At 46.2% G+C, this 25,519-nt stretch overlaps 1 protein-coding gene and 1 non-coding gene across 3 annotated transcripts in view; both read left to right on the forward strand.

The window, feature by feature from the left end:
* The first annotated feature begins 5,331 nt into the window (after positions 1–5,331).
* CBX1 (chromobox 1) overlaps positions 5,332–25,519 on the forward strand; it is a 33,499-nt gene continuing 13,311 nt past the window's right edge. The window contains exon 1 of one of the 2 annotated variants that reach the window (XM_002834246.4): positions 5,332–5,581. The gene's annotated coding sequence lies outside the window, so the exon portion shown is untranslated. Of the gene's footprint in view, positions 5,582–5,958; positions 6,096–25,519 lie in introns of those variants that run through there. The other variant, XM_009236567.4, reaches the window with a different exon arrangement.
* LOC112129863 (U6 spliceosomal RNA) lies at positions 19,832–19,938 on the forward strand. The gene has a single exon (XR_002912200.1). It is a non-coding gene; the product is annotated as a U6 spliceosomal RNA (small nuclear RNA).

Consider the following 25,519-nt stretch of genomic DNA (forward strand, 5'->3'; position numbering starts at 1 on the left):
TCACGCCTGTACTTCCACCACTTTGGGAGGCGGAGGCAGGTGGATTACCTGAGGTCAGGAGATCGAGACCAGCCTGGCCAACATGGTGAAACCCCGTCTCTACTAAAACTACAAAAATTAGCTGGATGTGGTCATGGGCACCTGTAATCCCAGCTATTCAGGAGACTGACGCAGGGGGGTTGCTTGAACCCAGGAATTGGAGGTTGCAGTGAGCGAAGATCGTGCCATTACACTCCAGCCTGGGAGACTCCATTGTAAAAAATAAATAAATAAATAAATAAATAAAAAGGAAGATAGCTGGATTCTCATATGTGCTTCCCCTTTCTCTGTTGTGCTCTGTTGTTTTGGTACATTAAGAAAATTCAGCCTTACATAGATATGTAGTTGAGAAAAGGAAGAGTATTTTTAGCCTTCTCAAACAATTCTGAATACTCTTCTTTGATACTACCCAAATTCAACAAATGGTAACTTTTCTTTGTTTTTTTGAGACAGGGTCCTGCTTTGTTGCCCAGGCTGGAGTGCAGTGGCAGGATCACAGCTCACTGCAGCCTCAACCTCCAGGGCTCAAGCCATCCTCCCTCCTCAGCCCTTGGAGCTGCTGGGACTGCAGGCATGTGCCACCATACTCGGTTAATTTTTTAAATTTTTATACAGATAGGGTCTCCCTATGTGGCCGAGACTGGAAGTGTTTATTTATTTATTTATTTATTTTTTAAGTACACACCACCTTGGAGATGGAGTCATTTCTTAAAGGTTAAGTGCGATAGGGAGTTTGAAGCCATTTAGAAAATACTGGTACAGAGTTATGCACATCAGCCAATGTTGATGCATTTATTCAATGTAAAAAAAAATCACATTTATTAAATTCATCACTGATCTCATCAGGAAAGTCTCAAGAAACTGCCTACTGACTAGCTGGGATTACAGGCATGCGCCACCATGCCCTGCTAATTTTTGTATTTTTAGTAGAGATGGGGTTTCACCATATTGGTCAGGCTGGTCTTGAACTCCTGACCTCATGATCCACCCGCCTTGGCTTCCCAAAGTGCTTGGATTACAGGCATGAGCCACTGTGCCTGGCCTCACATGTCTTAATATTAAGACAGCCTCAACCTCCTGGGCTCAAGTGATCCTGCCACCCAAGCCTCCTAAGTAGCTGGGACCACAGGTGTGTGCCACCATGCCCGACTAATTTTTTATTATTATTTGTTTAGATGAGGTCTCACTATGTTGCCCCGCCTGGTCTTGAACTCTCAAGAGATTGAGACCATCTGGTGGCGTGTGATTGTAATCCCAGCTAGTCGGGAGGCTGAGGCAGGAGAATCACTTAAACCCGGGAGGCAGAGGCTTCAGTGAGCCAAGATCATGCCACTGCACTCCAGCCTAGTGACAAAGCGAGACTCCGTCTCAAAAAAAAAAAAAAAAAAAAAGAATGGTATACAGCACAAAGGCAGTGATGGCCCTCTCCACCTTGAAACACCCATATAAGAGCCAGAATTTACTAACACACTAAATATGATATATCTGAAACTGTTGTCCTGTAATATACAGTTTAGGAAAATGATGACATTTAAATAGAGACCTCAGGGAACATGATGGCTGAACTTCAATATTAGAAGAAACATGTGAAAGAAAGATTAGGCTTACTGTGTGGCTACAGATGCCAGAATTAGGGAAAATAGGTGGCATCTCCATGGGGAGCAGAATTCAGCTCAATACAAGGAATTAGAGATGGCAGCATTTTATGTAGACAGAAATATGGTTTGGGAGTTAGACAGAAATGAGATTAAATCAATCAAGAATTTATGGCCAGGCATGGTGGCTCATATCTGTAATCCCAGCACTTTGGGAGGCCGAGACAGGTCAAGGCCTGCTTGAGCCCAGGAGTCCCAGACCAGCCTGGACAATGTGACAAGACTCTCTGTCTCTACAAAATAGAAAAAATTAGCCGAGTAAGGTGAGGCTCAAAGCTACTCAGGAGGCTGAGGGGGAAAGAGTACTTGGGCCTGGGAAGTTGAAACTGCAGTGAACCGTGATTGCACTACTGCACTTCAGCCTAGGAGACAGAATAACATCCTGTCTCAAAAAAAAAAAAAAAAAAAATAGGCTGGGTGTGGTGGCTCACACTTGTAATGCCAGCACTTTGGGAGGCTGCAACGGGGGGATCACAAGGTTAGGAGTTCAAGATCAGCCTGAAAACTCAGTGAAACCCCGTCTCTACCAAAAATACAAAAATTAAGATTGGGCGTGGTGGTTCACACCTGTAATCCCAGCACTTTGGCAGGCGGAGGCAGTGGGACCACTTGAGGTCAGGAGTTCGAGACCAGTCTGGCCAACATGGTGAAACTCCCCTCTACTAAAATTACAAAAATTAGCCAGGCACGGTGGCGGGCGACTGTAAACCCAGCTACTCAGGAGACTGAGGCTGGATAATTGCTTGAACCCGGGAGGTGGAGGTTGCAGTGAGCTGAGATCTCACCACTGCCCTCCAGCCTGGGTGACAGAGCAAGACTCAGTCTCGGGAAACAAAAAAAGTAGCTAGGCATGGTGGTAGGCACCTGTAATCCCAGCTACTCGGGAGACCGAGGCTGGATAATTGCTTGAACCCGGGAGGTGGAGGTTGCAGTGAGCCAAGATCATGCCACTGCACTCCAGCCTGGGTGACAGAGTTAGACTCCGTCTCAAAAAATAATAATAAATAAAAATAAATAAAATACAATAAAAAATAAACCAGGCGTGGTGGCTCACGCCTGTAAGCCTTGCACTTTGGCAGGTTGAGGCGGGTGGATTGCCGGAACTCAGGAGTTCAAGACCAGGCTGGGCAACACGGTGAAGCCCCCGTCTCTACTAAAATACAAAAAAAATTAGCTATGCATGGTGGTGTGCACTTGTAATACCAGTTACTTGGGAGGCCGAGGCAGGAGAATTGCATGAACCCGAGAGGCGGAGGTTGCAGTGGGCCGAGATCTTGCCATTGCACTCCAGCCTGGGCGACAGTGCAAGACTCCGCCTCAGAAAAAAAAAAAAAAAGCACTTATTAATAGTAGCTAATTGTCATTACAACTAATTTTCTCATCATTATCATCAGTCAAAAACAGTACACTACAGGAGAAAGTGAGGAGATGCTTCTCACTTGCTTCTTCATAGAAACCCAGCCCAAATGTTTCAGGAAGAATTGCTCTCTTTGTGTCCGGAGTTGATTCCTTCCGGTGGGTTTGTGGTCTCCCTGACTTAAAGAATGAAGCCGCGGACCTTCATGGTGAGTGTTAAAAACAGCTCTTAAAGCTGGCAGGGACCCAAAGATTGAGCAACAGCAAGATTTATTGTGAAAAGCAAAAGAACGCGAAAGAACAAACCTTCCATAGTGCGGAAACTGACCTGGGCCGGTTGCTGCCGCTGGCTAGCGGGAATGGGTGAGGGGCGGGGAGCCAGCTTTTACACCCTTATTTGTCCCTGCCCATTTTCCATTTCTGTCCTATCAGAGTGCCCTTTTTTCAATCCTCCCCATGATTGGCTACTTTTAGATTCCTGCTGATTGGTGCATTTTACAGAGTGCTGATTGGTGCATTTTACAGAGTGCTGATTGATGCATTTTGCAGAGTGCTGATTGGTGCATTTTACAATCCTCTTGCTAGCTACAGAGGGCTGATTGGTGTGTTTTTACAGAGTGCTGATTGGTACATTTTACAATCCCCTTGCTAGGTACAGAGTGCTGATTGGTGCATTTTACAATCCTCTTGTAAGACAGAAAAGTTCTCCAAGTCCCCACTGGACCCAGGAAGTCCAGCTGGCTTCACCTCTCATCTTCTCTGTGCTTTCTTGAAGCCCTTTTAGCTAAACTCTATTATGATATTGCTGGGCTGGGTTTTTCTTACATGACAGTTCTCCAGAGCCCTGAACAGTGCCTGCATCAGCAAAACTGTCTTATAAATGCAAACTCCTGCCCTGAACAGTGCCTGCATCAGCAAAACTGTCTTATAAATGCAAACTCTTGCCTTTTGGGGTAGAGTGCAATAGAGTTTCCCTCTTTCTCCTGATTAGAAGGATACTTAAAAATAAATAAATAAAACTTTAGTTATATTGTGGCTTAAAAACATGTTTTTTTCCTAATTATGTGTTTCCTTGGGATGATTGGGTGAAAGGTGATGACGGAGATTAATGACACTGAAAAAGGTGAGCACAAATTACAATGAAAAAGGGGACATTTTTATGGCGCAGCCAATGAAAAGGGGGAAAATTCAGGAAGCTATGAGAGGCCTATGGGGGGACCTAACCTACTCTAGGGAATCAGGGAAGACCTCGAAGGGGAAGTAATCTTAACACTGAGCAGTATTTTTTTTTTTTAGAGGAAGTTTCGCTCTTGTTGCCCAGGCTGGAGTGCAATGGTGCGATCTCGGCTCACTGCAACCTCCACCTCCTGGGTTCAAGTGATTCTCCCCCCTCAGCCTCCCAAGTAGCTGGCACTACAGGCGCCCGCCACGACGTCCAGCTAATTTTTGTATTTTAGTAGAGATGGGGTTTCACCATGTTGGCCAGGCTGGTCTTGAAACCCTGACCTCAGGTGATCCACCCACCTCCGCCTCCCCAGGTGTTGGGATTACAGGCTTGAGCCACCGTACTGGCCTGAGTAGGAATTTTACAGAGATTTGAGGAGGCAGAGATTGAGGACTAAGAAATCATTGGAAATTTGACACAGCGGCGATATGATAAAGTTCTGGTGAAGAATCTAAGATTCAAAAATTTTGAGGATGTGAATTACAGAACTATCCAGAAGTGGTTGATTTTTTGGGGGCCAAGCATCAGGGGGATCGCTTATAAAAATCATATGTTCTCATTTTTTCTTTTTTTTTTTCTTTAAGATGGAGTCTCGCTCCATCGCCCAGGCTGAAGTGCAGTGGCTGGATCTCGGCTCACTGCAAGCTCCGCCTCCCAAGTTCAAGCAATTCTCCTGTCTCAGCCTCCTGAGTAGCTGGGACTACAGGCACCTGCCACCACGCCCGGCTAATTTTTGCATTTTTAGTAGAGACAGGGTTTCACCTTGTTGGTAAGGCTGGTCTCGAACTCCTGACTTCAGGTTTTCCACCCGCCTCGGCCTCCCAAAGTGCTGGGATGACAGGCGTGAGCGACTGCCCCTGGCCCATATGTTCTAATATTCTAGGTTACAACGCTCTACGCTGCAATCTCTCCACCGTTACAGTTTAAAAACTAGAAGTCCCTACCACCCTCACCTACTGTGCGCGCGCGGCGCGCGGCGCTTCGGGCCTTGTAGTCTTGGACAGACACTCCCCCCGCCCCCACCCCCCCGCCGCCGCCGCCGCCGCCGCCACGAGGCCCATGGTGCCGTGCGGCTGGTCGTCGCGCCTGCGCGGTGCGAGCGGCGGGCAGCGCAGAGTGCGAGGCTCTTTTGTTCGGCTGAGGGGAGGGCCGTTGGCCGGGGCCTGCGGTACGCCGCTTCAGTGAGGGACTCCACTGCGGCCACCCGGCTTGCTGCCTTCCTGGGCGCCACTTCCCCAGGCGACCCGACGCGACGCGCCAGTAGCGCAGCACCGATTCCTCTCGGGCTCTCGGGCGCTGCTCTGAGGTGAGGAGCCCGCTGGAGGCGGGAGAGCTGGGGGAGGGGGCGCGGCGGCGGCGGCGGCGGGAGCCCTGCGTGAGGGGCCGCGCTTTCGAGGCGGAGGTTAGGAGCGGGGAGCGCGCCCGGATCCAGCGTCCTGCTTCTCCGCTTCCCGCGCTGAGCTCTTCGCCTGTCGCTGAGGCGTCGGTGCCAGCTGCGTGAAGGATGGAGAGGGCGGGGCGCGAATCCTGAGCCAGAGACTGAAGTGCTTGGGGGTGGGCCGAGCACTTAGGGGCCGCTCTTCGGGGCCCGGGTGGTCTGGAACAATGTTGCTTGGCTGGGCGGCTGCGGGATAGGGCGGAAGGGGACAGGCTTGAGGCTTGGATAGGCGTGAGGAGGCGCTGACGACCGCACGACCCGAGGTTTGTAACTGTATTCGGAGGACGCCGGGTCCGGCTGGGACTGCCAGAGGAACCTGGCTTTGCAGGACTACGGAGGAGTAACGTCGAGTGAATTGGAAGAGGGCCCTGGGCCGCACAAGGTGTGCTGATTGGAGGAGGAGATGTGTGGAATAAATTGGGAAAGGGGACACGGAGGGGGAGGGGCAGGCGTTTGCTGGGCCTGGCTTTGGAAGGGGAGGAGCTGTTAGGATAAGTAGGGCGGAGATCCCGAGAATATTTCTGTAAGGTATGTAAGAAAAAAGGGGAAAGCAGGCCGCCCTTGCATCCTGATGGGTCCTTACAGTGGGGAGGCTGTAAGAATAATGTGTGAAGGGAGGATGAATACGCTTTTTTCACTTTTCCAGGTTTCCTACTACCTTCACTCCATGATTCCTTTGGGGAGTTAAAAAAAGTCCAAGTGGAGTTCTTGCTTTGATTCAAAATTAGTTCCATACGTTTTTGTGTGGGATCGTAACTGGTCTCACAAAGGTTATGAAATTGTAAAAGTATGTAGATGAGTTAATAGTTAAGGAACGGCGTGAGGTAGTGAGAGATTGTGAGATCGTGTGAGGTGCGAGAAATTGGGAGACATAAGAAAATTATGTGAGATTGTGAGGTAGTATTTGTTTCGTGGGCCCTTCTGTTTTTAGCCAGCTTTTCCTTGTTGGAAAATTTGAATACAGAGTGAGCAATATTTTACCTCTTTTTTTTTTTTTTTGAGAAGAGTCTGTCTCTGTCGCCCAGGCTGGAGTACAGTGGTGCGATCTTGGCTCACTGCAGCTTCCACCTCCCGGGTTCATGCGATTCTCTTGCCTCAGCCTCCCGACTAGCTGGGATTACAGGCACACGCCACCACGCCCGGCTAATTTTTGTATTTTTAGTAGAGACGGGGTTTCACCGTATTGGTCACCCTGGTCTCGAACTTCTGACCTCGTGATCCTCCCGCCTCGGCCTCCCAAAGTGCTGGGATTATAGGCGTGAGCCACCGCGCCTGGCCATATTTTACCTCTTTTTCAAAGTTTCAAATGAGGGTTTTTCATAAATTGGTGTTACATTTAGACGTGTTGGTTTAACGCAATTGAGGTGGAATTTACAAAAAGTTCAGCTATAATCAGTTATATACTAGAACCTCTAGCCCAGGGTAAAGTAGCCTCCTCAATTGTGTTAAGAGTCACATCAGCAGTTTGGCAAGATTGTGAAAGGTCCAAGACATTGGAATAGATTCAGGAATACAATGGGGAAATTAATGCCGGTGTTCCTCCCTAAGTGCCTTATAGACTTTTATATGAAAGTGGTGTGATTGAAAAGCACTTGTATTGAAACCGGTGGCACCTTAATGAAGCTTCGGGGGACTGGAGGACCTGAAGTCATTTACGGTTTTCCCTGTGGTGATATTTTTCTTCAGTGGCTGCTGTATCCTAAATTGTTTTTCATTAAAAAAATAAATAGTAGGGTCGGGCGCAGTGGCTCAAGCCTGTCATCCCAGCACTTTGGGAGTCTGAGGTGGGCGGATCACCTGAGGTCAGGAGTTCCAGACCAGCCTGGCCAACATGGTGAAACCCCGTCTCTACTAAAAATAGAAAAATTAGCACGGTGTGGTGGCGGGCGCCTGTAGTCCCAGCTACTTGGGAGGCTGAGGCAGGAGAACTGCTTGAACCCGAGATGGAGGTTGCAGTGAGCTGAGATTGGCGCCGCTGCCCTCCAGCCTGGGCAACAGAGAGAGACTCTGTCTCAAAAAAAAAAAAAAAAAAAAAAAAAAAAAAAAAAAAAAAAAAAAAAAAGGCCGGACGCGGTGGCTCACGCCTGTAACCCCGTACTTTGGGAGGCTGAGGCGGGCGGATCATGAGGTCAAGAGATCGAGACCATCCTGGCCAACCAACATGGTGAAACCCCGTCTCTACTAAAAATACAAAATTAGCTGGGCCCAGTGGCGCATGCCTGTAGTCCCAGCTACTCAGGAGGCTGAGGCAGGAGAATCGCTTGAACCCTGGAGGCAGAGGTTGCAGTGAGCCGAGATCCGCGCCACTGCACTCCAGCCCGGGCAACAGAGGGAGACTCTGTCTCAAAAAAAAGAAAAGATAGATGATAGATAGATAGATGATGTGTGAAATAAATAGTTTTGAATGTAAATAGAAGCCTAGTGGTAAGTAAGTTACCCTGGTCTTCTGCATTTCTGAATACAAGATACCTATAACTTACAAACTATACCTCTAAAGAAAAATAGCACTCATTCTTGTGCCCATTTTAAGGACTAGGAAAATGTTTCTTTTTGTTGTTCACACCATTTGAAAATAATTCATTAAATTTTGGCATCCTCTAGTGGTTTATCTAGCAAAACCTCCCTTTTTAAAAAAAAAAATCCCATCTGCAGTGGTGTAAGAGATTTTGCATTAGATTTGGTAGATTTTCACTTCATAGGTTCTTTCCACGAAGAGTTTCTGGAGTAGAAGGCTAATTGCTAGTTTATGGGCTCCCATAAAATGGGGCTATACTGGCCCCGTCTCTACTAAAAATACAAAATTAGCTGGGTGTGGTGGTGCACACCTGTAATCCCAGCTACTTGGGAGGCTGAGGCAGGAGAATCGTTTGAACCCGGGAGGCGGAGGTTGCCATGAGCCGAGATCGCACTATTGCACTCCAGCCTGGGCAACAAGAGCAAAACTCTGTCTCAGAAAAAGAAAAATGAAAAAATGGGGCTGTACCTCTTGTTCATCAGTGCCTGGCACATAGTAGGCCGTTCAGATTGTTGATGAATGAATGATAAATAGGGGAGCTTTGAGATCCATTCTGAGAACTCTGTTAGCCAAATTAATGTGCATAGTAGTTTGCTTGTCCTGTATCTGTGACATTTGGCGGAGTTAAACTGTTGCTTTGCCATGTTTGTCTTAGCCTCAGTTAGTTTCTTTGTTTTGTTTGTTTGTTTGTTTTTTGTTTTTTTAAGACAGGGTGTCGCTCTGTTGCCAGGCTGGAGTGCAGTGGTGGCATCATGGCTCACTGAAGCCTCAACCTGCTGGACACAAGCAGTCCTCCCACCACAGCCTCTTGAGTAGCTAGGACTACAGTCTCATGCCACCATGCATGGCTTCTTTTTTGTAGGACAGTCTCTGTTGCCCAGAATGGTTAGCTTCAGTTTTGCACTTACTCTGGTACTAAATATAGAAAAGGTATACAGGCTGTGCAACTGGCCATTTTAAATACCTCAGTCCTCAGATTCTGGGTTTCGTCAGCAAGCAAATAGCTTGAATATATCTGTTTTAAAAGAATCTTGAAAAATCTTCTGTGTCCTTTGTATTGACCTGAACAATAATTTACCAGTAGCAATGTCTGTTGAAAAATTGAATAGCCTTTCCAAGGTTATTTGAAGTTACTCAGATATGGACAAAATTTAGATCTTGTCAGTATTTGTGTAGAATAATTTGTATTAAATCTTTCCTGCCTTTAGCATTTATACTTTGATGACCAGAAGGGGGCGACCTAATTTGTCTGTGAAATTGTGCCTTTTAAAATAATAGTTGACACTTTGAGTGTGTAACAGAACTATGGTATTAATTTTTTTTTTTGAGACAGAGTCTCACTCTGTCACCAAAGCTGGAGTGCAGTGGCGCGATCTCAGCTCACTGCAACCTCCGCCTCCCAGGTTCAAGCCATCCTCCTGCTTCAGCCTCCAGAGTAGCTGGGGCTACCAGGGGCCCCCCACAACGCCCGGCTAATTTTTGTATTTTTAGTAGAGATGGGGGTCTTGCCATGTTGGCCAGGCTGGTCTTGAACTCCTGACCTCGGGTGACCCACCCTCCTCGGCCACCCAAAGTGTTGGGATTACAGGCGTGAGCTACCGCGCCCAGCCTATAGTATTAACTTTTAACTGACAAGAATGGTGTATCCTTACGGGGTACAATGTGGTGGCTTTTTTTTTTTTTTTTTTTTTTTTTTTTTTGAGACGGAGTTTTGCTCTTGTTGCCAAGGCTGGAGTGCAGTGGCGCAATCTCAGTTTACTGCAACCTCCGCCTCCTCGGTTCAAGTGATTCTCCTGCCTCAGGCCTCCTAAGTATCTGGAATTACAGGCGCCTGCCACCACGCCTGGCTAATTTTTTGTATTTTTTTAGTAGAGATGGGGTTTCATCATGTTGGCCAAGTTGGTCTTGAACTCCTGACCTCAGGTGATCCACCCTCCTTGGCCTCCAAAGTGCAGAGATTACAGGCATGAGCCACCATACCCAGCTTATGGTGGGGTTTTTTGAACTTTTATTTTTCTCACATAAATAGAGGCAGGGACTCACCATGTTGCCCAGGCTAGTTTCGAACTCCTGGCCTCAAGTAATCTTCCCACCTAACCCTCCCAAAGTACTGGGATTACAGACATGAGCCACTGCACCTGGCCCACTGTGGTGGTTTTTGTTTTTCTTTTTTTTTTTTTAGACAAGTCTTGCTCTGTCACCCAGGCTGGAGTGCAGTGGTACACTCCACTCGGCTCACTGCAGCTTCCACCTCCCAGGTTCAAGTGATTCTCTTGCCTCAGCCTCCTGAGTAGCTAGGAATACAGGCGCACACCACCATGCCCAGCTAACTTTTTTTGTATTTTTAGTAGAGATGAGGTCTCACCATGTTGGCCAGGCTGGTCTTGAAATCATGACCTCAAGTGATCCACCCACCTCAGCCTCTCAAAGTGCTGGGATTGCAGGTGTGAGCCACCATGCCTGGCCACCGTGGTGTTTTGATACATTTCCAGTGTAGTCATAATTGTGGTCTAGCTTTCTAACCACTTTTATTTTATCTTAAATTCACCTTTGAAAGATTGTTTGAAGTATCTCTGTGTCCATATTAACATTTGTAGACTCTTGTGGCCTTTCAGCCCAAAAATCCGTGTCAAAATATCCATGTCAACATACTCAAAGGGGTTTTCCAAGTTTCAGAACACATCTCAGATAAAATTCAAAATGTATTCACACACCAGCATTCTAGCCTTAGATCCTCTGGATTTCAAGGGCTGGTGTTCCTTTAAAAATGAAACTCTTGACTGGGCGTGATGGCTCACGCCTATAATACCAGCACTATGGGAGGCCTAGGTGGGTGGATCACCTCAGGTGGGAATTGAAGACCAGCCTGACCAACATGGAGAAACTCCATCTCTACTAAAAATACACAATTAGCTGGGCGTGGTGGCACATGCCTGTAATCCCAGTGACTCGGGAGGCTGAGGCAGGAGAACTGCTTGAACCTGGGAGGTGGAGGTTGCAGGGACCCGAGATTGCACCACCGTACTCTAGCCTGGGTGAAAGAGCAAGACTCCGTCTCCAAAAAAGAGAAACTCCTGCTAACTGTGTGTGTGGCATAAGTTCTTGTTTTCTGCTTAGTCAAGTTTTCCATCTGGAAAGCATTTGCTTCGCAAACAGCCACAGCTTACAGACTAAAAGCAGTTTAGAAACAAGACTACCACCTGAATATACTACACATGCCTTCACCTGCCTTTTGATGATTGGTATGTAGTTGCTGATTCTTTCAACAAAAGGTACTTCTTTCTTGTTTTCTCTTTAAGGCTTATGGATCAGATTTATCTTGCTGCTTATTCCCTTAAAAGCTTATAGCTTTGGAATTCTATTCCCTGATGCTTCTGAGACAATCATCCTTTTTTTTTTTTGAGAAGGAGTTTTGTTCTTGTTGCCCAGGCTGGAGTGCAATGGTGCAATCTCGGCTCACCGCAATCTCAGCCTCCTGGGTTCAAGTGATTTTCCTGCCTCAGCCTCCCAAGTAGCTGGGATTACAGGCATGCACCACCATGCCCGGCTAATTTTGCATTTTTAGTAGAGATGGGGTTTCTCCATGTTGGTCAGGCTGGTCTCGAACTCCCGACCTCAGGAGATCTGCCCGCCTTAGCCTCCCAAAGTGCTGGGATTACAGGCATGAGCCACCGTGCCTCACCTGAGACATCCATCTTTATTGTCCATATAGGGTTCAACAACTTGTTCAGGTTCCAGACCTACCTTTAATTGTGTGTGCAAGTAAAAATAGAAACAAAATGCTTTGGGAACCCCAAAGAAAAGAGAAATATTATTTAGCTAGGTTGGGTAGGCTTCATGGAGAAAGTAGCATTTTTAAGCTGGGTCTTGAAGAATGGATAGGATTTTGACTGTTGGCCCTGTACAGGAGCACAACACTTTTTTTTTTTTTTTTTTTTTTTTTTTGAGGCAGTCTTGCTCTGTCACTGAGGCTGGAGTGCAGTGTCAAGATCTTGGCTCACTGCAACCTCTGCCTGCCTGGTTCAAGTAATTCTTGTGCCCCACCCTCCCAAGTAGCTGGGATTACAGGCATGCACCACCACACCTGGCTAATTTTTGTATTTTTAGTAGACATGGGGTTTCACCATGTTGGCCAGGCTGGTCTTGAACTCCAGGCCTGAAGTGATCCACCCGCCTCGACTTCTCAAAGTACTGATTTATAGGTGTGAGCCACCAAGCCCAGTCAGGAGCACACTTTTTTTTTTTTTTTTTTTTTTTTTCCTTTGAGACAGAGTCTTGGTCCGTCACCCAGGCTGGAGTGCAGTGGTGTGATCTCAGCTCACTGCATCCTAACCCCGTTTTCTGGATTCAAGCAATTGTCGTGCCTCAGCTTCTTGAGTAGCTGGGACTACAGCTGTGCCATGCTGGCTAATTTTTTTTTTTGTATTTTTAGTAGACACGGGGTTTCACCATGTTGCTGGGCTGGTCTCAAACTCCTAGCCTGAAGCGATCCACCCACCTCGGCCTCCCAAAGTGCTGAGATGACAGGTGTGGGCCACAGAGCCCAACCAACACTTTTTTTTTTTTTTTTTTGGAGACAGAGTCTTGTCCTGTATCCCAGGCTGGAGTGCAGTGGCGCAGTCTCGGTTCACTGCAGCCTTCACCTCCCAGGTTCAAGGAATTCTCCTGCTTTAGCCTCCTGAGTATCTGGGATTACAGGCGTGTGCCACCACACCTGGCTGATTTTTGTATTTTTACTAGAGTTGGGGTTTCACCATCTTAGCCAGCCTGGTCTCAAACTCCTGACCTCAAGTGATCCACCTGCCTTGGCCTCCCAATGTGCTGGGATTACAAGCACGAGCCACTGCGCCCTACCAAGCCCACACTTCTTTTTTTTTTTTTGAGACGGAGTTTCACTCTTGATGCCCAGGCTGGAGTGCAGTGGCACAATCTTGGCGCACCGCAACTTCCGCCTCCCAGGTTCAAGTGATTCTCCTGCCTCAGCCTCTGGAGTAGCTGGGATTACAGGCATGCGCCACCACACCCAGCTCATTTTGTATTTTTAGTAGAGATGGGGTCATGTTGGTCAGGCTGGTCTCGAACTCCCAACCTCAATTCGCCTGCCTCAGCCTCCCAAAGTGCTGGGATTACAGGCGTGAGTCACCATGCCAGGCCTAAGCCCACACTTCTTAATACTAATAGATGAGCAAAGCTATGGAGGAAACATAGGATATGTTCAGGTTATGGCCAGGTTATAGTCTTTGACAGGAATGTAGATTTTGTGAGGGAAGAAGGGACATAATTAGTCTGGAATAGGAACCGAAGAATGTAAGTGTTACACTGAGGACTTTGGCCTTTGTTTTAAATGGGAGGAAACCTTGTAGAAAATATTTCCTATTCAGTCAGCTGCAGCCCAAACTGGTTTATATGTGTCACACTGCCTTTGTTTACAACAGTTCCTGAAGCCAAATTGCCCTACCAGTACACCTTTTCAAATGCTAGTAAAGCCTGGTTTCAAACTCAGCTTTTCAAAATGTTTCCTGATGCCCTCGCCAGTTCTTCCTCCAATCTCCTATAGTGTGTTTATGGCTACTTTTTATTGCTTATACTGCTTTTGGTAATTATGTATGCTTGCCATTTCGGACTCTTACTTGAACTTGCATTGTTTACCTTTTTGTATTTTTTTTTTCCGAGACCTGTCCTCTGCGTCTTTTTTTTTTTTTTTTTTTTTTTTTTTTTTTAATTTTATTTTTGAGACAGAGTCTTGCTCTGTTGCCCAGGCTGGAATGCAGTGTCGTGATCTGGCCTCACTGCAACCTCTGCCTCCCGGGTTCAAGCAGTTCTCCCTGCCTTAGCCTCCCAAGTAGTTGGGTAGCTGGGATTACAGGCGCCTTCCATCATGCCCAGCTAATTTGTTGTTTCTTTCTTTTCTTTCCTTTTTTTTTTTTTTTTTGAAACAGAGTTTTGCTCTTGCTGCCCAGGCTGGAGTGCAATGCTGTGATCTCAGCTCACTGCAACCTCTGCCTCCTGGGTTCAAGCGATTCTCCTGCCTCAGCCTCCCGAGTAGCTGGGATTACAGGCATGCGCCACCACGTCCAGCTCATTTTGTATTTTTAGTAGAGACTGGGTTTCTCCATGTTGGTCAGGCTGGTCTTGAACTCCTGACCTCAGGTCATCTGCCCACCTCGGCCTCCCAAAGTGCTGGGATTACAGGCCTGAGCCACCACGCCCGGCCTAATTAATTAATCTTTTAGAGATAGAGTCTCACGGCTGGGCGCGGTGGCTGACACCTGCAATCTCAGCACTTTGGGAGTCTGAGGTAGGTGGATCACGAGGTCAGGAGTTCAAGACCAGCCTGGCAAAGATGGTGAAACCTTGTCTCTACTAAAAATAGAAAAATTAGCCAGGCTCAGTGGCGGGCGCCTGTAATCCCAGTTACTCGGGAGGCTGAGGCAGGAGAATCGCTTGAACCCGGGAGGTGGAGGTTGTGAGCCAAGATAGCTGCACTCTAACCTGGGCAACAGAGCAAGACTCCCTCTCAAAAAAAAAAAAGAGAGAGAGATGGAGTCTCGCTATGTTGCCCAGGCTGGTCTGAAACTCATGGCCTCAACCACCCCACAACCCTTGCCTTGGCCTTCTAAACTGCTGGGATTACAGGTGTAAGCCACAGTGCCTTGCTAATTTTTTTTTTTTTTAATAGATAGTATTAAAAGCTAGAAGATCTGGTCGGGCATGGTGGCTCACACCTGTAATCCCAGCACTTTGGGAGGCCGAGGCAGGCAGATTACCCGAGGTCAGGAGTTCGAGACCAGCCTGACCAACATGGAGAAACCCCGTCTCTACTAAAAATACAAACGTAGCTGGGCATGGTGGCGCATGCCTGTAATCCCAGCCACTCGGGAGGCTGAGGCAGGAGAATCACTTGAACCCGGGAGGCGAAGGTTGCGGTGAGTCATGATGGCGCCATTGTATTCCAGCCTGGGCGACAAGAGTGAAACTCTGTCTCAAAAAAAAAAAAAAAAAAGATCTGGCTGGGCATGGTGGCTCACGCCTGTAACCTGAGTACTTTGAGTGGTCGAGGTGAGTGGATCACCTGAGGTCAGGAGTTCAAGAGCAGCTTGGCCAACATGGTAAAACCCCGTCTCTACTAAAAATTAAAAAATTAGCTGGGCATGGTGGCGCGTGCTTGTAATTCCAGCTATTTGGTGGGGCTGAGACAGGAGAAGCACTTGAACCCTGGAGGCAGAAGTTGCGGTGAGCCAAGATCGTGCCCCCGCACTCTAGCCTGGGCAACAGAGTGAGACTCTGTCTCAAAAAAAAAAAAAAAAAAAAGTTGGGCATGGTGGCAGGCACCTGTAATCCCACCTACTTGGGAGGCTGAGGCAGGAGAATCGGTTGAACCCCAGAGGCAGAGTTCTAAAGTGAGCTGAGATCACACCACTTCACTCCTGCCTGGGCAACAAGAGTAAAACTCCATCTTAAAAAAAAAAAAAAAAAAAGCTAGAAGATCTGCAGTTATGAACTTTGATAGCCATTAACTGACTAGATCTTCAGCCTAAACTGGGGTTAAAAGAGGGGGAAAGAAAATGGAATGGTAAAAAGAACTAGATGGAAAAAGGAATGAAGTAAGAAGTGATATGCAAAATAATTGTCATGTTCTTCCTGCCTCCCATTCCCTCAGTCTAGTCAAGGTCTTTCCACCTGGCCATGTTTCTTTTCTTCAGATAAAGCAAGCTCATTCTCACCTTAGGACTTTCAAACCACCTATTCCCTAAACTTGGAGTGCTTTTCTTATTTTGGCTGAGTTGTCTCCTTGTAGTTCGGGTTTCTGTTTAAATGTTATTCTAAAGAGATTTGCTTTGTAACATTTATCAGTAATATTTTCTTGTTTATTGTCTGTGCCATGCTTTGCAAACACATGTGTGCACACACTCAATAGTTCTCACTCACTTGTCTGCACTAGAATAATAAGGTCTAAGAGATCAAGGATTTTGTCTGTCTTGTCTACCCCATTTTTCCAGCACCTCACACATAATAGGTGCCCAGTAGATAACTGTTAGATGAATGAATACAACAGGAGCGTGTTCATACAGAGTTAACCCAGTCTGGGACTCCAGGGAAGGCATTCTAAGGAAGTGACATTTAAGCTAAGGAAATTGGTTAAGTGAAAAGTTGGGCAAAGCGCAAGGTAATTATGATTGATAGGTGTAGGTGCAGGGACCTTCAGCTCAAATGCCCACAGATAATGATGTGAAGAGATGGATTTTCATTTTGAAATCACTGGCTAGTGTTGAAAATGAATTGGATCAGGAGTTATCCATTGCAAGAGATGATGGTGGCTTGGAATAGAGCAGCAGCAGTGGGGCTAGAAAAAAGTATGAATTGGAAGATATTTAAGATATAAAATTACCAGGATTTAGTGAGAGACTGGATATGGAGGATGAGGAATCAGAGCTGATTCCCATATTTTTGTCTTGAGTGCAGCAAAAGCTATATGAATTCTTAGACTGTTTATTTAATTGGGTGATTGGCTAGAAAAAAATATATACATGTAAATAAAAACTGAGGTTGAAATCACAACCTCCAAAGTTTCTTATGGAACTTTACTGTGTGGATTACCAAAACTGATTTTTGTACTTACAAAGGTCATCAGAAATCTTAAAATTTTTGTCACAAATAGCCAGGTACGGTGACTTGTGCCTGTAATCCCAGCACTTTGGGAGGCTGAGGTGGGCGGATCATGAGGTCAAGAGATCAAGACCATCCTGGCCAACATGATGAAACCCCATCTCTACTAAAAATACAAAAATTAGCCGGGTGTGGTGGTGCACGCCCTGGAAGGCTGAGGCAGGAGAATTGCTTGAACCCAGGAGGCGGAGGTTGCAGTGAGCCGAGATCATGCCACTGCACTCCAGCCTGGGTGACAGAGCCAGACTCCGTCTCAAAAAAAAAAAAGTCACAAATTTCGTTAAAATTTTGTTTGTATCCAGAATTTACTTCCTTCCTTTACTCCTTGGAAGGTAAATTCCTTTTGCCATTTATTTATTTATTTAGAGACAGAGTTTCACTCTTGTTGCCCAGGCTAGAGTGCAGTGGCACGATCTCAGTCCACTACAACCTCCACCTCTCTGGTTCAAGTGATTCCCCTGCCTCAGCCTCCCGAGTAGCTGGGATTACAGATATGTGCCACCACGCCCAGCTAATTTTGTATTTTTAGTAGAGATGGGATTTCACCATGTTGGTCAAGCTGGTTTCAAACTCTTGACCTCAGGTGGTCCGCCCATCTCAGCCTCCCAAAGTGTTGGGTGTTGGGATTACAGGCGTGAGCCACCGTGCCCGGCCTCCTTTTGCCATTTATTACACAAACTTTGTGACTATTCTCCTCCCTGGGCCAGATAAATGGAAAAGCACAAGAAATTCCTGTGTTTTTGGTATATGTAATGTGATTTCTGTTTCTGGCAGCTCTTCTGTCTCAGTCCTCCAGAAATAAGATCTTGGTTTCTCTGTTTTGTAGTTCTTGGTTCATTCATAGTAGCCATATCTGGGTTCTTCTTGAGTGTTTTCTGGAACTGCTCTGCTGTTTGGAGAAACCAAGTCATGAATTTCAGCCAGATCTGTAGGACAAAAATGTTGTTTTCTCATTGAGTTTTCTCAGTGCACTGGGTTTCAGAGAGCTATCTCTGAATATATACTGCTCAAGCAGTGTATAATGAAGAAGTAGAGTGTATGTGCAAATATATAAATAGATAATTAATGCCAGGGGTCATAAAAGCTAACCTCTCAGGGCCGGGCATGGTGGCTCACGCCTGTAATTCCAGCACTTTGGGAGGCCGAGGCGGGTGGATCATGAGGTCAGGAGATTGAGAGCATCCTGGCTAACACAGTGAAACCCTGCCTCTACTAAAAATACAAAAAAATTAGCCAGGCGTGGTGGCTGGTGCCTGTAGTCCCAGCTACTTGGGAGGCTGAGGCAGAAGAATGGTGTGAACCTGGGAGGCAGAGCTTACAGTGAGCCAAGATCGCACCACTGGACTCCATCCTGGGCGACAAAGCGAGACTCTGTCTCAAAAAAAAAAGAAAGAAAACAAGCTAACCTCTCAGTTATCCCATGAGGGTCATTAAGTCTGTTGTACAGATGAAGAAACTGAGTTATATAGTAACTATATGTGACTACCTATAAACATAAAGTTGAGAGGTCAGAGAAGTGAAAGATATTAGGGGCCAAGGCTTGGAATCGTGACAGTTGTGTTTTGCTTATTGTCCTGGTGTTTGGTTAAACAGGTCTTTCACTGAGAAGCAGATCACACAGGAACCCTAATCATGCTTCTGGTGCTCCTGTTACCTTTCTTCTGGTGAAAGGGACACTGAGGATCTTTTAAGCAGTGCTCTTCCAGTTTCGTTGCTGTACAACAAAGGTCTAGACTGGATGGTGTTGAATATGATATAGAGGAGGTTTTGTTTTCAAGCACATCAGTTGTTACTTCCCTTACTGCTTCATCGTTATTCTAAATGTGATGGAGAAAATAAAATGTTCACCGGCATTCTAGTGAACTATGAGAACTGATTTTTTTTTTTCTTTTTGAGACAGAGTTTTACTCTTGTTGCCCAGGCTGGAGTGCAATGGCACGATCTCGGCTCACTGCAACCTCTGCCTCCCAGGTTCAAGCGATTACCTCAGCCTCCTGAGTAGCTGGGATTACAGGCATGTGCTACCACGCCCGGCTAATTTTGTGTTTTTAGTAGAGACGAGATTTCTCCATGTTGGTCAGGCTGGTCTTGAACTCCCAACCTCAGGTGATACGCCCACCTCGGCCTCCCAAAGTGCTGGGATTACAGGCCTGAGCCACTGCGCTGGGCCCCGAGAACTGATTTATGTCTGCAGTAATGTGTGTAATTTCACTTGAGGAATATGGTTTTTGCCAATCCTCTTACAGCAGTAGCTTTTATCCAAGAATGTTCATCAAAATCACCTGTGGAGCTTTGAAAGCTGCAGATGCCTGGCCGGGTGCGGTGGCTCACGCCTGTAATTCCAGCACTGTTGGAGGCCGAGATGGGCGGATCACGAGGTCAGGAGATAGAGACCATCCTGGCTAACACAGTGAAACCCTGTCTCTACTAAAAATACAAAAAAATTAGCCGGGTGTGGCGGCAGGCGCATGTAGTCCCAGCTACTGGGGAGGCTGAGGCAGGAGAATGGCATGAACCTGGGAGGTGGAGCTTTCAGTGAGCCGAGATCACGCCACTGCACTCCAGCCTGGGCGACTGAGTGAGACTCTGTCTCAAAAAAAAAAAAAAGAAAGATGCAGATGCCAGCTTTTAAAATTGAGCTATGAATTAATTACTCTTGATTCAGATTTACACTGTTCCTGGATTCTTTGGGACACTATAAACAAGTTTTGGGGTTTTTTTGTTTTGCTTTGTGTTTTATTGAGACAGTCTTGCTGTGTCGCCCAGGCTGGAGTGTAGTGGCGCGATTTTGGCTCACTGCCAATGTCAAAACAGCATCGCTTCATAATAATAAAAAAAGGAAACCATACAGTGGAATACTATGGCAGCTGTTAGGGATGGAGATCTTCATGGAATAATGTCAAAGATGACATTGCATTGTATAAAATGGTAAACTGGTGCTTGCTTAGGCAGCACATATACTAAAATTGGAATGATACAGAGAAGATTAGCATGGCCCCTATGCAAGGACAACACGCAAATTCGTGAAGCAGTCCATATTTTTAAGTATTTAAAAAAAAATTCAAAAGTAAAAAATTTTTATCTATCTATTTATTTATTTATTTATTTATTTCAAGATGGAGTCTCGCTTTGTTGCCCAGGCTGGAGTGCAGTGGCGTGATCTTGGCTCACTGCAACATCCGCCTCCCGGGTTCAAGCGATTTTCCTGCCTCAGCCTCTTGAGTAGCTGGGATTACAGGCATGCGCCACCACGCCCGGCTAATTTTTGTATTTTTAGTAGAGATGGGGTTTCACCATGTTGGTCAGGCTGGTCTCGAACTCCTGACCTCGTGATCTACCCACCTCGACCTCCCAAAGTGCTGGGATTATAGGCGTGAGCCACTGCACCTGGCAACAAGAAAAAAAAATTTTTTTTTTGTTTTTTCGGACGGAGTCTCACACTGTCGCCCAGGCTGGAGTGCAGTGGCGTGATCTTGGCACACTGTAACCTCCACCTCCCAGGTTGTAGCAATTCTTCTGCCTCTGCTTCCCAAGTAGCTAGAATTGCAGGCGCCTGCCACCACGCCCAAGTAATTTTTTGTATTTTTAGTAGAGATGGAGTTTCACTATGTTGGGCAGGCTGGTCTCAAACTCCTGACCTTGTGATCTGCCCGCCTTGGCCTTCCAAAGTGCTGGGATTACAGGCGTGAGCCACTGCGCCTGGCCACATTATATATTTTTGTAATTGAATGTTCATATATGATTTTAATTAGAAAAAATTAAAATACTGCTTTAAAAACACCACTTCCTGATGTATTTGCTGTGGAGTGGGGTCTAGGCACCTGTATTTCTTCTTTTTTCTTTTTTTTTTTTTTGAGACTGAGTCTCACTGTTGCCAGGCTCTGGAGTGCAGTGGTACAATCTCAGCTCACTGCAACCTCCAATTCCCCGGTTCAAGTGATTCTCCTGCCTCAGCCTCCCGAATAGCTAGGACTACATGCGTGTGCCACTATGCCCGGCCAATTTTTGTGTTTTTACTAGAGACAGGGTTTCGCCATGTTGGCCAGGATGGTCTTGATCTCATGACCTCGTGATCTGCCTGCCTTGACCTCCCAAAGTGTTGGGGTTACAGGCGTGAGCCACTGCACCCAGCCTTTTTCTAAATTTTTTTTGAGATGGAGTCTCACTCTATTGCCCAGGCTGGAGTGCAATGGCATGATCTTGGCTTACTGCAACCTCCGCCTCCTGGGTTCAAGCTATTCTCCTGCCTCAGCCTCCTAAGTAGCTGGGATTACAGGTGCACACCACCACACCTAGCTAATTTTTGTATTTTTAGTAGAGACTGGGGTTTCATCATGTTGGCCAGGCTGATCTCAACTCCTGACCTCGTGATCCACCCACCTCGCCTCCCAAAGTGCTGGGATTACAGGCGTGAGCTATCACACCCAGGCAGGCATCTATATTTCTAAACTCCATAGGTGATTCTGGTTCTCATAGAGGTGAAGGTTCTTGACTCAGAGTTTGCTTTCCTCTGAATTCTTTTTTTTTTTTTGAGATGGAGTCTTACTCTGTTGCCCAGGCTAGAGTGCAGTGATGCGATCTGGGCTCACTGCAACCTCTGCTTCCCAGGTTCAACTGATTCTCCTGCCTCAGCCTCCTGAGTAGCTGGGACTACAGGCGCCTGCCACCACGCCTAGCTAATTTTTTGTATTTTTAGTAGAGATGGGGTTTCACCATGTTAGCCAGGATGGTCTCGATCTCCTGACCTCATGATCTGCCCACCTCGGCCTCCCAAAGTGCTGGAATTACAGGCGTGAGCCACTGCGCCCGGCCATTTGTATTTATTTATTGTTTTTTTCTTTTTCTTTTTTTTTTTTTTTTTTTTTTTGAGAGGGAGTCTCACTCTGTAGCCCAGGCTGGAGTGCAGTTGTGTGATCTAGGCTCATTGCAGCCTCCGCCTTCTGGGTTGAAGTCAAGTGATTCTCCTGCTTCAGGCTCCCAAGTAGCTGCGATTACAGATGTGCACCACCATGCCCAGCTAATTTTTGTATTTTTTAGTAGAGACAGGGTTTCACCATGTTGGCCAGGCTGGTCTCAAACTCCTGATCTCAGGTAATTCTGCTGCCTCAGCCTCCCAAAGTGCTGGGATTATAGGCGTGAGCCATCATGCCCAGCCCTGACCAACATTTTAAATGCCTCACCTTGGCATTTAGCTAGAAACCCTACTGGTTTAGTTTCTTAGGTCTGTAGGTGTTACCATGGCCTCACATTTATAATTTGGTTTTTCAAACTGGCAAGAAATCAGAATCATGGAAGTTCCTAGCATAGCACTTCATAGTTCATGTTTATGGTGGCAGCCAAGAGCTGTGGCCATACTGGCTTCTTGAAGCCTTTTCGTACCCTTTCACAGTACAAACTATTTCAAAACAAAATGAAATGCCTAAGCTTGTGTCTGTTATGTTACTGTCTTCTGCAGTCAAGTAGCATTGTTGCTTCTTTACATTTTCTAGCTCCTCAGTGCAGGAGTGGAGGGTGGGTGAGGAAAATCACAACAGTACTCTTTCCTTAAAATTGAGCTATGAATTAATTATAATTACTCTTGATTCAGATTTACACTGTTCCTGGATTCCTTGGGACACTGTAAACAAGTTTTGGGTTTGTTTTGTTTTGTTTTGTTTTTTATTGAGACAGAGTCTTGCTGTGTCACCCAGGCTGGAGTGCAGTGGCGCGATTTTGGCTCACTGCCAATGTCTGCCGCCTGAGTTCAAGCAATTCTCATGCCTTAACCTCTCGAGTAACTGGGACTACAGGTGCACGCCACCGTGACCAGCTTATTTTTTTTGTATTTTTAGTAGAGACGAGGTTTCGCCATGTTGGCCAGGCTTTTCTTGAACTCCTGACCTTAGGTGATTCTGCCCTCCTCAGCCTCCCAAAGTGCTGGGATTATAGGCGTGAGCCACTGCGCCTGGCCTGGTTTCTTAAAATTGACATTTTCTCAGTAGTTCTCTCTGTAGTCTGCTTGCTAGATGTTTAACTTCAAAAATTCTACACTATGTAGCACTTGTCAATTTAAAAGACTCAAAAGACTGCTGGGGCATTAAAAACGCAGCTTTGTTTCTGTCTGCAGGTTTAATAAACAATGAATACCTTCATATTACAGAAACCAATTAAAAATCATTTTTTTTTTTTTTTAACAGAGCCATACCTTTCAAGGTCTTTTCTGAGAAAAATCATTACTGGTCACTTTCTTATTTACCAATGACAAATTGTAGGGAGGAGTCATCTTAAGAGACCCCTGTGTCCTTTCCTTATACAGGCTGGAGGGATGTTACCCTGTAGGTTTGTTGCTAGTTGCTAGTTTTATGTGTTCAACAGGGCATTTAGCCTAGCCTTGCTAGATGGCCTTACTGAAGTGCAATGCTTTGTTTAATTGTGTGACCTTAGGTGATCTATTTCATCTAAATTTGGTCTATTTGTGAGGTAGAGATAACATCTGAATGGCTTATCTCACAGGATGGTTTTGAAGATTAAATGAGATAATGTGGTAGCACTTTGTAAACTGTAAAGTATAATGCAAATGTAAAGTATTTTTCTAGGAATCTTCAAATGTAGCAGACTCAGCAAATGTTTAGGTAAAAATTATGGCAATGCTAGATTTCTTTGTTTACAATATTGTGATATAAACCATACGAGTTGGCTAAGTAGGACAACTGAGGATCTCAAACTGAGGTTTGAGTACATACTGTAAAACCATAATCCCGCATTTGTAGTCCAGTCAACTCAGTTACTAGCTTCAACTAGTAACTCTTGGGAGTATTGTTTTTTTTTTTTTTTTTTGAGACGTATCTGGCTCTGTCACCCAGGCTGGAGTGCAGTGGCGCAATCTCAGCTCACTGCAAGCTCCGTCTCCTGGGTTCACACCATTCTCCTGCCTCAGCCTCCCAAGTAGCTGGGACTACAGGCGCCCGCCATCACGCCCGGCTAATTTTTTGTACATTTAGTAGAGACAGGGTTTCACCATGTTAGCCAGGATGGTCTCAATCTCCTGACCTCATGATCCACCCGCCTCGGCCTCCCAAAGTGCTGGGATTACAGGCGTGAGCCACCATGCCCGGCCGGGAGTATTGTAAATAATAAATGAGTAGGCAGGGCGCCGTGGTTCATGCCTGTAATCCCAACACTTGGGGAGGCCAAAGTGAGAGAATTGTGTGAGGCCAGGAGTTTAATAGAAGCCTGGGGCCCGGCACAGTGGCTCACGCCTGTTATTCCAGCACTTTGGGAGGCTGAGGCGGGTGGATCACGAGGTCAGGAGTTCGAGACCAGCCTGACCAACATGGTGACCTGTCTCTACTAAAAATATAAAAATTAGCTGGGTGTGGTGGCACGCGCCGGTAATCCCAGCTACTCAGGAGGCTGAGGCAGGAGAATCGCTTGAACTCGGGAGGCGGAGGTTGCAGTGAGCTGAGATCGCACCACTGCACTCCAGCCTGAGCGACAGAGCAAGACTCTGTCTCAAAAAAAAAAAAAAAGAGAGAAGCCTGAACACCTTGTCTCCACAAGAAAAAATCGAAAAAATTAGCCAGGTTTGGTGGTACAAGCCTGTAGTCCCAGCTACTTGGGAGGATGGCTTGAGCCCAGGAGATCGAGGCTGCAGTGAGTTATGATCAGGCCACCATACTGGGCAACAGAGCGACACCCTGTGTCTAAACAAAATTTTTTAAATAAATGAGTAAAGTGTTTGTAATAGTATCTGGCATGTAATAAGCACTCACTATTATTAGATACTTCAGTGAAACTTCGCAGATAAACATGGCTGTTTGAACCACATGGTTCTACTCCTTTTGAAAATCTCACACAAGTAATGGTCAAAGGATTTTTTTTTTTTTGGGCAGATGGAGTTTCGCTTTTGTCGCCCAGGCTGGAGTGTAATGGCGCAATCTCGGCTCACTGTAACCTCTGCCTCCCAGGTTCCAACGATTCTCCTGCCTCAGCCTTCCAAGTAGCTGGGATTACAGGCGCCCACCACCACACCCAGCTAATTATTTGGATTTTTAGCAGAGACAGGGTTATCACCATGTTGGTCAGGCTGGTCTCAAACTCCTGACCTCAAGTGATCCACTCACCTCAGCCTCCCAAATTACTGGGATTACAGGCATTGAGCCACCACGCTACCTGGCCAATAAGAAGATTTTTAAAGAGACAAGAAAAATAGGAAAAAGACAAGTAGAGATGTCAGAAAACAGCCGGAAAACTAGTTACTGACCAGAAAAAGCTAAAAATTAAGTAGGACTGGATTTAGGAAGAGCCAAGAAGGTACAACAAACCAGTTTGTGTCACAGGATTCTGGAAAGGCCACTAGGTACCTCTGACAATAGGGGTGCAGGTGGAATTTAGAAAGTGGTAATTGACCAGGTATGATGGCTTACACATGTAATCCCAGCACTTTGGGAGGCTGAGGCGGGAGGATCACTTGAGTCCAGGAGTTCAAGAACAGCCTGGGTGACATAGTGAAACCCTGTCTTTAAAAAATAAATAAATAAATAAATAAAAATTAGGCCAGGTGCGGTGGCTCATGCCTGTAATGCCAGCACTTTGGGAGGCTGAGGCGGGCAGAACACCTGAGGTTGGGAGTTCAAGACCAGCCT

This window comes from Pongo abelii, chromosome 19 (assembly GCF_028885655.2).
Source record: "Pongo abelii isolate AG06213 chromosome 19, NHGRI_mPonAbe1-v2.0_pri, whole genome shotgun sequence".
Taxonomy (NCBI): Eukaryota; Metazoa; Chordata; class Mammalia; order Primates; family Hominidae; genus Pongo; species Pongo abelii.